The sequence below is a fragment of the Amphiprion ocellaris genome, chromosome 23 (assembly GCF_022539595.1).
Source record: "Amphiprion ocellaris isolate individual 3 ecotype Okinawa chromosome 23, ASM2253959v1, whole genome shotgun sequence".
NCBI lineage: Eukaryota > Metazoa > Chordata > Actinopteri > Pomacentridae > Amphiprion > Amphiprion ocellaris.
The window spans coordinates 18,231,851-18,243,317 of record NC_072788.1 but is presented as its reverse complement, the minus strand read 5'-3'; the positions used below and the strand labels follow the sequence as shown (position 1 = coordinate 18,243,317).

At 37.8% G+C, this 11,467-nt stretch overlaps 1 long non-coding RNA gene across 1 annotated transcript; it reads left to right on the top strand.

Annotated features, from left to right (window-relative positions):
* Nucleotides 1-2,460: 2,460 nt before the first annotated feature.
* LOC111587507 (uncharacterized) lies at nt 2,461-11,458 on the top strand. The gene is made up of 4 exons (XR_008600502.1): nt 2,461-2,646; nt 4,287-4,457; nt 8,657-8,704; nt 10,185-11,458. It is a non-coding gene; the product is annotated as an uncharacterized LOC111587507 (long non-coding RNA).
* Nucleotides 11,459-11,467: the final 9 nt, after the last annotated feature.

The following is an 11,467-nucleotide window of genomic DNA, read 5'->3' as shown; positions in this document are numbered from 1 at the left end:
ATGCATATATTATGCTAAAATTTCACACAAATATCTAATAGAATAAAATGATGAAGTAATGATGATTATTAAGCACCATAACTCAAGGACAGAAGGGCAGAGTGTGAGCATATTTCGCATTTGCTCAGATACTGAATTGGTGATGAATCTTGGGTGCCAAACTTTGATGACTGTATAAATCTTAATTGCTGCCACTTCAAGATGTTGGTGAAGCATTTTAGAATGCAGCAATGTCCATATTGTCCTGTTATGTTCTATCAGAAGTCTTATTGGCTAAAAATGTGAACATATAGGAGGAAATTTGCTATTTTTTTGTTTTTGTCATTGAATTTACAATCTTTACTATTGTACATATTTATATTGTGTCGACTGACATGGATGTAAACTACAGCTTGACTGGTTGATGGAGGTATACTAGCACCAGGTGGTAATTCTAGTTATATCTGCTTCTATTGACACATCTGGTAAACAGTAAAAGTCATATTTTTTACTTTGTATTCTGTCTTCAATTATTCAGCAGAGTTTTTTTTTTTTAATGCATTGCATTCTTCAAATTTTCATTCTGGATTTGAAATGAAATCTTGTTATAATCAAATGCTTTGAATTGTCTGCCATAGGAATGCATTTGGCAGATACAGAAACAACAGGACAGACAGCAGTCAGAGTGTGGAATTCAGAGGCTCGACCACAAACGTGCGTCAACAGCAACTGAACAGATGGAGAACAGGTGCAGGAGTCATGTGTCAGTTCAAATTCCTGGCTTCAGTTTATTTCATTTTTTTCTTGTAGTTTCCATCTTTCGCGTGAAATGGCTGTCGGTGGAATCACCGAGCTGTACTCACAACCATTGAAAAAATACTGCTAACTCTGGTCTTTTGAAAGGAATAAAAAATGAAAATAAATCAAAAATATTATCTCTAGGGTGGCTTTGTATTTGGCTTTCCAGTTGGTTTCAAGTTACCTCGACCCTTATTCACTTTGGCAGCGTTTTGTTGTCTGGGGCTTTGTGGATTCTGTGATGTTTTTTCCACGGTGTGATGGTCTGAGCAGCATGCCCCTGTCAAACTCAGCTCATCAGTTGAGGCCACAAGGGGCTCCACTCTAGCCATCTCCATCTGCTGACGTGCTCTCGCCAGGTACGCACTGTCAGAGACAGTCACAGACAAGTGTGTCATCGTTATGAATGGATGGCTAAGAGCTGTGTCTGGGGTGATCACGTTTTTTGAATTATCAAGCATCAACCTGAGCAGACGGTTAAATTCTTCAATATCCATTTTCTCTGTGGGGTTGCCGGATTTTTGATGGCTCCTAGATTGAACGACGACTCGGCCACCAGACAAGTCTGCCAAGACTTGGCCAAGAAGCAACATGTCGTTAGAAAACGATACTTCGAGTGCGGACTCACTAGCACAGCCAAAATCAATTAATTTTACTCTAAAGGGCTGGGATTTATGCCTGACGAGCATTATATTCGGTAGACTGATGTCATTATGACACAGACCAATGCTTTTTAGTGCTTTGAGAGCAATCAACATCTGAAAAGCGATGGGTCTGATCTCAGCTACACTCAGTGGCTTCTTATTGATATCGTATCGAAACCTAAAGAGGCTTACATCGAGCATTTCAAAAACCATACAAAGGTGACCTTTGTATTCGAAATGCTCGATAAGCTTTATTATATTGTTCTTGTCGGCATCAAGACCTTTGAGACTAAACAAGTATTTAATCTCCCTTTCGCCATATTTGTCTTTGGTTTCCCATTGCACTTTTAGAGCAACTCGTTCTTCAGTTTTGCCTTTTCTGCACTTAACCACTTGTCCAAAGCCCCCCTCGTCAAGGAACTCTTCAACGTAATAGGAGTTGAAGTTGCCCTTAATACAGATGTTTGGTTCCAACCGCAACATTTTCACCTAAATAATCTGAAATCCTCAGAAGAATAGCACGTCGATGTTTCCAACAATCAGTCAATCAGTCCTGGGTCTATTTAAAGGCAGGATCTGTGACATCATCAGTGATGTCACAGTGTATGTTGTGAGTCACGTGTGTCATCACGTTCTAATCAGAATGTTCCAGTCTGAGCCTTCTGAGCAGAATGTACCTTGATGATGTCATCTAGCAACCAGGAAAACCCACAAACACACCACACACACACATTGTAGGACGTAACAATAATGTCAACTTTCTCTCTTTTATTTCAGTTGTCTTGACAAGTTGTGGATACTCAAGTCAAATTACTAAAAAGTTCCACTTAAAGTCATCCATTGTCTTCACTGTCTGTGAGTTTTGTCAGGACTGTTGCTGTTCATTTGACTCCTGTTTGTAGGTTCTGACCATCGCCTGTATAACGAAGACTGCTGATTATAAATATTATGATTATTCCTTCTGCTATAGTCTATGGTCGTGACTTAAAGACAGAAAAAGGAATGACAAGTGGGAGAGTACGGAGCCCCGGAAGGGACATGGAGAACAAAAAAATCAGAGAGAGGAAGCAGAAATAGAGGTATCTTTTTGCGAGATCTCGCAAAACTTTCTCGCAAAAGTCACATTAATGTTATTGGATGTTTGCTTTTCAGATTAGCTCTTCTGTGATTAGCTACCAGTCTCCATCGCAGTCACAAACAACGGCGATCATATTTGAGAAGACAGGTAATTGTCAGAGATGTTTTGATTCTTCACAGTGAACGTGTTAGCGTTAGCTTGGCCACTTAGCTTCGACTACGTTTGCGTACATTACATAGAGGTCAGCTGTTGCCTGGACACATCCGCGATCACGCCTCTGGTGGGACACAATTGTACCGGATTTCAGCTGAAGGCTGCGGTTCTGTCCAAACTGTCATGAGACGTTGACATTTTTATTGTGATATACCCTCCACTGTTGTTAGCTTTTGTTTCAATAAATAGTCTAAATATTGAGCACAGTTAGTTATGCAGTACAGTTGGTGCGTGTTCTGGGTCCAAACTACTCCAGTATATGGTCCTGCTGTTATTTTAATATACAATGAAATACAAGCCTTTGTAGAGAACATGCAGCCTACTGATTTGACATCATGCTACGGGAGGAGAGAAGAGAAAAAGCTGGAGAAGCATGCATTATTAAAATCACCAGTGTAGAAATATTTCTGTTTCTCTAAAATGTTTCTGTAATTGCTCCCAGGTTAATCTTGACTTTCTCTGAGAAGGGAAATGTGTGAAGGGTTAAGGTTTTCTGAAATCACTCAAAGTTCAAATGGCTCCTTTTCAATTTATTCTGAAGGGCAGCACTTTGGTCTGTAAAAGACTCAGTAGGTCCCTAACTTCCACTATATGGAGAAAGTCTGGGATTTTTTCCAAATCTGTGTCTCCAGAGACTGAGAGAACATTTTCGTCTTTTATGAGCACCATAGATCACATTTATTTTTACTCTGTACAGCAAAGAAATAGCATCTCTCTGTAGTTTTGAAGTTTTTGGGAGCTACATTCAGTTTCTACGGAGCCCCGGAAGGGACATGGAGAGAAAAAAAATTTAAAATATGAGATTCTGGAGGCTGAAAAGTATTATAAATGACATTTTCAAATCTTTTTCTCAATCCCAGTTTTTCCTTTTGGTTATGTCACATTAATAATATTTTTTGGGATTTATTTATTCATTTTTCATTGTTTTTTTTTTTATTTTTTGGTCTTCTCACTACTTTGAAGTGGATGGTCTTCCAATTGATAATAGATAATAGAATAATAGAAGTCAACTAGTGATATTTTCTAAACCATATGTATAGATCAGACTTCTCATTACGGCTTCATTTTGTTTGTTTTTTTAAAAAAATATTTTAACACCTTCAATGACATCCGTAGAAATAACAGATAACTACCACACTATTTCAGACTTGTACCTTTAAAAATTCCTGAGATATTGTCAGTCAAACACAGCCCTATATTTGAATGTATAGAGGAAAACACAGGCAAGCTAAAAATATTTCTCGAAATATTTGATATGAATCATAAATTTGACAAACACTTTCCTAAATCTAAATTTTAATGCGACAAAAATTTCTGGAAAATTGGAGATGGTTGAGCAGAAAAATTCTTTATGGTTTGTCTTTGAATGACTCATAATAAAACCTCGTGCAGAACATCCTGATGAAGCAGACTCACATTTTAAGTTTTAAAGTCTTATGGAAGGTCTTAGACTCTGAGACTGTGATGTTGCCTCATAATTATTGGTTCCTTTTCATTAGGAAGTGTGTTCCAGAATGTTTTCTCACCTGCTTCACTACTGTGTCTCAGCCAATCATTGGTTCTTTCCTCGGCAGCCAAATTGAAGGAGCTGAACGGAGGTGCACCTCAGGAGCACAAGCTCTCTGAAGAAATTCTGGAAAGTCTTGAGAGTCTGCTGTTGTCGGTGTCTGGAGCCAACTCCTCTGAGCCTCCACTGATCATCCAACAGATCAACCTGCTGTGGAAGGCCTCTCACTGGCCTGATGGTATAATAACCACAACCCATTCCACTTTATTATATGTTTTTTGTTTTACATGTCACTTTTTTACCTAAAAAATGAACTTGATTTAAGGCTCTTGTGTTCATGCTGGTGGGTCTTCTACTCACTCCTCCATCTTCTTCATCAGATGAGATGTTCTCTGGTATCCAACTACCAGGTGGTTTCACATCCTCTGCACCGTAGTACGTCCTCTCACGCAGTTCGTTGGGCGGCTTGGTGGGACACGTCAGCTCCTTCAGGAAACATTCGTAATCCCAATGCCACGAACTTTCAGCTTCAAACTGCGTCCCCCAGGATGCAGTTTTCTGATCTATACTTTCCATCTTTCTGTTAAAACAACCCAAAACTTCGGGATAACACGGTGGTTGATTATTAGTTTGATTAAATGTTCAGCAGTTAGCAAGCATAGGTCAGCCTGTTATTCTAGGCCTCTGTATTTCTTCTTGGGCACCTCCCTCGCATCGTATTCAGCCACGGGGAGTTCAGCACCCACAGGTGTTGTATTGATATTCCAAAATCCCTTCTTGGGCAGTCCAGATAAATCCTTCAGTTAGGAACCTTCAAAAAAGGTCTCCCAGTCCATCATGGTTGCCCAGGTACAGCTCTCTGATAATCAGACAGCTCCTCAGCTCTACCTGGTTTCAACCACAGCACATAATGCAGCAACACAGGAGTGTTGTCATCCTCCCTGCTGGATCATAATCCATGATCATAGAAAAAGTCTGTCCCAGTGTCCTTAGAACCCCTCCTACCTTCTGTAGTGACTTTTTAATCCACTCTTTGAATGCATGTTTCTGCTTCACTGCTTTTCTCTTGGATACATCCAATAGTGAAAAAACCTGTACATCCTTCTTCGCCCCTTTTCTGGAGCCCACTCTCAGTTCTTTCACCCTACTTGGTGTAGTATAATCCATGGAGTCAGTGGTGTCCTCCTCGCTGATCTCTCTCTGCTCGGCCATGTTGTCCTCCTCAGGCTCTGCTGGATCCTCTGCTGCTGTTCTGGAGGCACCGGCCGGATGCTCTTCTTCTTTATACTCTCACTTTCTGACTCAGTCTCTTCGACAAAAGTCCATTTTTAGAATATTCCAACTTTTTAAGAGCTCTGCCTGCCCAGAGTTCTGTTGTGCATCTTCTCAAGTTAACCACCCCTTTAATAGTGGCCACTCTAATGAAGGGTGGCAGGTTCTGTGTGCTCGTGGTCATGTCTATGTTCCTAATTGTCCCAGTCGCGAACTGGTTTCAGCTGCTCCACGCCCTGGATTCCTCCTTTCTTCAACAGTACTGTATTACTGTCTCAATGTGAAAATGTCCCATTATCAGTCCCAAACTCTTTAGGTAATCCCAGTTCGCTGCACACTTGCTCTAGCATAGAGATTACACTATTTCCATTAGCTTTTCTCACTGGACTGATAACCACATGTCCTGACACAAAGTCATGCTTCCTCTGATAACTAACTCAACTGAGTAGCCACTTTCGAATGGTCAAATTAATTACCAGTCACGTCTGTTAACGGCAGCTTTTCTCTTAATGGATTTTGCACTTGGTAAGTTGCTAGGTTTAAATTTAGAGGTTAAGGAACGGATAACCCCAAGGATAAGTTTAGAAAAGGCCACCACCGGCCCCAACGAATAGGTAACCTGACAGAACCTGTTTAGATGTAATGCACACATTAACCTGACTTTCTACAAACTGAGAAGATATATAGGGTTAATTCATCATCATGATAAAAATAAATAGAATTTCCAATCTGTTAACTTTAATTGCAGGATAAATGTTTTATTATAGTTTCAGCAAGGGCGTAGCATAAGCTCCTAAATCACAACACTCAATCAAACATTAATATTCTTCCAATTGCTTAACAGGACTCATAAGTGGAACTATGCTTTCATATAAGAGAAGTAATAATCACCCAGACTATGTAATTTGGAGGGGGAGAACAGACGGTGTGCACAACCGGCTGCTCACCTGAAGACCGACGAGCCGCTGGGGCTCTGCTCCAGGGAGGAGGTGGAGGGGGTTCGGTCCAGATTTAGATCTGCTTGTATCCATTTTTGTTCTTTGGGCCAGTAAAAACTTTTTTAATCCATTCTGGTGTTATTCCTCAAGGAAATAGTAGAGTTCAGTAATGTTCCTTCAGTCAGCGTTATTTTTAGATCAACATCTCAGTTTCATAGTAATCAAAACTCTTATAAGCATTTCCATTTCATAAAGCATTAGTTCCTCATATTTGTCATATCTATCAAAAACATCAGTTTCCCTGGTAACCAAAACATCACTTTTCACAGTGAGTTGCTGTTCTGACTTAGTTACTTCTTAAACAAAGATTATAAAAATAGGTATTTGTGTTAGCTTTAACACATTTATTAGGTTATAGCATGAATCAGTTATAAATCACAGGTTATAATATCACAATGTTCCCTTATTTAGCTGTTATTCTGCCAGAGTCTCACCCTTGTGGCTGATTCTGGGATCTCATACCTCCATGTTTCTCAACACCCCCTACTATGAGATCACAGTCAGCCCTTATAAATGACTGATTCTGGGATCTCATATCTCCGTGCTTCACAACAAATATAGTACAGGTGTATTATACATATATAATATAGTACAGGTGTATTGTACATGTATAGCATAGTACAGGTGTATTATACATGTATAGCATAGTACAGGTGTATTGTACATATATAATATAGTACAGGTGTATTATACATGTATAGCATAGTACAGGTGTATTGTACATATATAATATAGTACAGGTGTATTATACATATATAATATAGTACAGGTGAATTATATATGTATAGCATAGTACAGGTGTATTGTACATATATAATATAGTACAGGTGTATTATACATATATAATATAGTACAGGTGTATTATACATGTATAGCATAGTACAGGTGTATTGTACATATATAATATAGTACAGGTGTATTATACATATATAATATAGTACAGGTGAATTATATATGTATACCATAGTACAGGTGTATTGTACATATATAATATAGTACAGGTGTATTATACATATATAATATAGTACAGGTGAATTATATATGTATACCATAGTACAGGTGTATTGTACATATATAATATAGTACAGGTGTATTATACATATATAATATAGTACAGGTGTATTATACATGTATAGCATAGTACAGGTGTATTGTACATATATAATATAGTACAGGTGTATTATACATATATAATATAGTACAGGTGTATTGTACATATATAATATAGTACAGGTGTATTCAACTAAAACTCAAGGCCATGGGAACATACATGTATTTAGCTGGTGATGCAGAAATCACATAAATATATTTTTATGTTTGGTCCATTTAAACTGCTGCTACTGCAGCTGATAGAACACAAATAAGAAAACCGATCAGTTTATTAGTATTTATTACAGAGAATATTCAGTCGGTAACATTAGTTTCACTTTGATTTGGCCGCAAGTTAAAGTGATTTCCTTCATTATGAGACAGTGTCAGACCTACATGCACTTCAATACAAAATCATGTTTGAATATATGAAGTTTGATAGTTTTATTGTCTGTTAAAATTAATCAGCTGCATTGATCGACAAATAAAAACATTAATGCACGTTCAACAGTCGCAGTGCTTTTTATCGCCGTAAATTTTTATATTCCTCGTTATTCACCATTACAACAACCTGTTGGCGATCGGTTCATTTTGTGTGGAAAATGAGTCAAATGATCATTAAACGCTCCTGTTTGTATGGACGAGTTTGAAGGAGAAAGTCTGAGTTAACAAAGAAAGTTGAAAACCACCTTCACACCTGTTAACTCAGACTGAGGTTTTAGTTTTTGTCGAGCCGACTCACACGAAGAAAGTCTGGTTATATTGAACTGGCTTTGTAGTTCAGTCCTCTGATCTGCTAAATGACGTAAACACTAGAAGAGGTGCGCCAGTTAAAATAGAAGAAGTCTTTGCACTGTTCTGTATGTTGTAAAGGAGCATTTCACATAGATAAATTGGATTCCCATCCTTCATGTCTTATGTTATTATAATGTCATGGAAAGGCCCCGCAAAATGAATTTAAGAAACAAAATTGAACCCTGTATCACTATGTGTAATCACTGAGCAGAAAAGCCACTGTATCTTTTGGCAGCTGCTGACTGTTTACACATTGCATCCTCGTTTTTTGTGCTTTATTCAGGTAATGAACATGTATGGTGATCTGGTCATGGACTCTGTGCCAGAGAAGGTAAGAAAATAAACTAACACACACATATATATACAAACCTTGATAACAAAATGTTGTGGTTGCCATGAGTCCTGGAAGGGATTTTATAAAGGTTCACAGGTTGTTCAAAATAAATCATTCCACTGTAAGATCAATCATCTACAAGTGCTGGGGATTTCAAACAACTGCCAATTTGTTCAGGACTGGCTACACCAGCAAAGTCAGCCCAACGCCAGATCGGACAAATAATACATTTTCCAGAATTCCCAAATTTCATCACAGGATCTACAGGTATATCACAACTGTTGGTATCAAGTTGCATGCCTGTACGATCCAACAGACTGTGGACCAACTCGATCTGTATGGGGGCATGTCAGGAAATAGCCTTTGCTTTCCAAAAAAAACCATCAGAGAACTTTTTGCCAGTGTAGCTCTAGGCAAAGAGCAGAGAATAATGTACTCAGGTGCAGAGATAGTTGTTTAATCGCTGTAATAGTAGACATGTTTGGTGCAGAACAAAAGCAGCTCTTTAGGAGATGAACCTTACACCAACTGTGAATGGTGTTATGGTTTTGCTTCACTTTCCCTGGGACTGGGCAGACAGCACTGGTCTAAGGGAAGGATGCACTATGAAACCACAAAGCTCACCAGATGCCTAAATCTCAGTGGAATAAAGACTGGCTTTATTCTGCTCTGCATGGGGTTGTTACGAGACTTTTAGTATTTAATTTTCTTCAAGTTGAATCATTTTGTTTATGTATATTTCACATTTACTTTCAGTTATGCTTTCTCTTCAGGCTTTCTGAGTATGTACTGTAAGCAGTCACATACGCAACAGCTGTTTATTCATTATATATCACAAGCGTTTCAAGTGTACATGATATTTTTTTGATTGTTAAAGCAGATCATTCACTGTTCCACAAACATGATTTCATCTTCTTTAAATACTGTGACACTATAACCAAAAGTGTTCACGGCCCATAGTCTGTTAAAGAGAACCAAATTGGATGTACAAACTAAAAATGCTGTACATGTGTATATTTTCGAATATTGAGTAAAAAAAAGGTAAGCTAAAGAAAGACAAAAAGCCACTCTGCAGAGCAGACTATGGAGTCTCCCGACGATGACTAACAGTAAAAGAGTCTGCTTTAAGAATGCCAAGCTTCAAGATCTTTTCTCTCCTGGGCTACACTGCCACAAATACCAATATCTAAACTCCATTTCATTCCCAATGGTCTGTCAAAAAGCTGGATTTAAAGCAACAAGCTAATTTTGTGAAAGGAACATCAAAGACAGTGGATGAAAGGGTTAATATCACTAAATATGACCATTAACATCATCTGATACTTCTGGATTTAACACATCCAACTTCAAGACCAATGCATACTAGTTAGTGCTTTTCTGAACACTGTAAAACGTAGAGACAAATTTATCATTTAATTAAGTTGTTGCCTGTGTCATTAAATGAATCTAATGTTTTTTGTCCAATTTTTTGTTGCAGAAATCGCCTCCAGCTCTTTGTTCAGATGTCTTCCAGAGACCATTGGCATCAAGTTGGACTCTGACCATCACTGTAACCGAGGACTTTATGCAACACGCTCGCTCACATCATGTTTTATCAGATTCTTTTAACAGTGTACCATTTTGAAAGTCGCATCATATAAAGGCCTAAATTGTGCTTTGTAAGTGCCTGCAAAATACTGTCGAACACTTTACTGGGAGTATCGTGAGATGGTGCAGTGAAAACGCTGTAAACTGACTGATGCATGACTGAAAAAGCATTTCTCTCCTTAATGTAATAACTGTTTTCAGGTAAGCCTTTTTACTGTCCAGTACAGTATGTCACAGTGTAACGGCACAAATCTGGTTGTCACACAGGGCTAAAATATAAGATTTGAATCTGTATTAGCTAAAATTTACATTATTCTGATGTTTTTTGTTTTCCTTCACAGACATGTACTGTGTATTCATAACTCTATAGCGCGCTACTGCTGAAAGCCATGAATTAGCATTTCTTTGAGAAAGATCTTTAAGCTTTGCACCAGACCCAGTATTTGTATTTTACACTACATATACTTGTTTTGATTTTTCTTTGTAAAGCGACACATTTGATCTATATAATTTTATTTTCGTACTCTATACTTCCGCTTTGCATGATTTACTAACATTTAAAAAGGTGCAAAAAATGAAATAGTTATATCCATTAAAACTTTTTTGTGTGTGTGTTTGTTTATGTTTTTAAAAGGTTTGAAGGATGTATTTTAGTGAGGGTCATCAAACCTTGTTTAAAATGGTGTATTTATAATAAAATGGTGACAAGGAATTTCATTGGAACACCTTACACTATGTACATAAACATGGAAATGAATGTTTTCTCTCGGGGTTTTTTTTTGTAATTTTGACACGTCATTCATAATCTGATAAGAATGGCTCACATATCACATAATAGATGAATCTGACTTCACATGTTAATTTGGAAAAACTATACTCTTAAGGGCAACACATTTTTAATTTTGTCTGTCAGTATCAGTTATGTATTACTGACTTTGCATTAGATCAACTGATGTACTACTACAGATGTTGCTGTAAACAGAATTTGTGCCTCTCTTTTTAGTTTCCAGTTAATTCTTTAGTAAGGCTGTAGTTTAACATTCCTCCATTGACGTTTGTTTCCACTTTTATTCTTTCGATATCGTCAGATATGCTAACATGGAGCATATTTGTACTTGTATTCTGTCTGCAACAGATTTCAGAAAATTATGTGTTTAAAAAATGGCTTCTGAC